Source organism: Lepidothrix coronata, unplaced genomic scaffold (assembly GCF_001604755.1).
Source record: "Lepidothrix coronata isolate B3197 unplaced genomic scaffold, Lepidothrix_coronata-1.0 Scaffold11, whole genome shotgun sequence".
NCBI lineage: Eukaryota > Metazoa > Chordata > Aves > Passeriformes > Pipridae > Lepidothrix > Lepidothrix coronata.
In genome coordinates this window covers 3,081,180-3,082,544 of record NW_016690191.1, presented here as the reverse complement: position 1 = coordinate 3,082,544, position 1,365 = coordinate 3,081,180, and positions in this window count along the sequence as shown.

Here is a 1,365-nt window from a genome sequence, read left to right as displayed (position 1 = left end):
GGTGGCGGGGTTGCGGAGGCCGAGGGGGGCGCGGGCAGCCCCCCGCCCTGCGGGCAGCCCCGGCGGGGTGCAGGCGGCCTCGCTCAGCGGGACGCGGGGAGCCGCATCGCCCTCCCGGAGCATGTGAGAGGCAGCGGAGAAGATAGAGCCAGATAGGGAGGTCCCCTCCCTCCTCCCTCCTTCCCTTCTCCCTCCTCCCTTCTTCCCTCAGCACACGCTGAGCAGCGTCGCTCGCAAGAAGCAGCGGAGGGAGGGCAGGCGCAGCCCCGGCCACGGGGAGGGCGGGCGGAGGGTCCCCGCTTCAACACCCCCCCGTCCGACCCCCAGAACCTCCTCTCCTTGTGCAGGCAGCCAGGGCTGGGGGGGATGGAGGAGGGCTTGCAGCGTTCATCTCCTCCCGGAGGGGTGGGGATGCTCCACCTGCCACGGGAATGAAAGGAAAGGGGGATTTGGGGAGACACCCTCTCTCCAGCCAGTGGGGCTTGTATCGGAGCAGAGAGCATCTTTATGAGGACTTTACAGGATTGTGTCCAAGACTGGGATTGGGGTGGGAGGAGGACCCCGAGCAGAGCTGTGTTCATGAGGTGGGGAAGGGATGGAGATTCCAGGCTTCCCTATCAGCCCCTTGGTGTAGCCCCCCACCCCAGCTGCCCCAGCTCCCAGCATTGCCTAGAGTTGGACAGCTCCCCCCGCAACCTCCCCACCATGCCTGGGGTGAGTGCCTGTCTTTCAGAGGGGCCTGGGGGGACTGATTTTGTCATGAATGGGTACCGGGGTGCTTGCTGTGATGGGAAAGCTCTGGGTGCAAGGCTGTGCCAGCCAAAGTGTCAGACACACAATTAATTACTGCAGCCCCAGAGCCACAAGCACTAAATATGCTGTTGCTGTAGTGCATGGATAATAGCAGCCCTTTGCAAAGTGTTTCTTTCTCCCCCTTCCTTTTTTTTTTTTTTTTTCCCAGTGCAAGAGACAGAGATTGCAGAGAGCACACAGCAGCTCGCTGCTGCTTGATTAAGTCAGCAGCAAAGACAAAATGTGCCTGTACAGCTCAGGCTTAAGGAGGGATTTGAGTGTGTGTTAGGTACAAATTAGAAAATGGATGTGATTTAACCACAACAAATATAAATGGTCCTGCTACAGAAACCCTGCCACCAAAAAGGGCTTTTTCTTAAATGTGTACACAACGGGTGTATAGTCATGACAAAGGAACAATGTGTTTGAGGATGAGTGGCTAAAGCAAGAACAGAGAGAAGACTGGGGAAGGGCTGATGTATACCAGATAAGTTATCAGCTATAGAAGGAACGGCTTCCTTCCGTAATAATTATTTGCAAATCAGTCCACAGTTCTGGATACTGTGGTGTCTG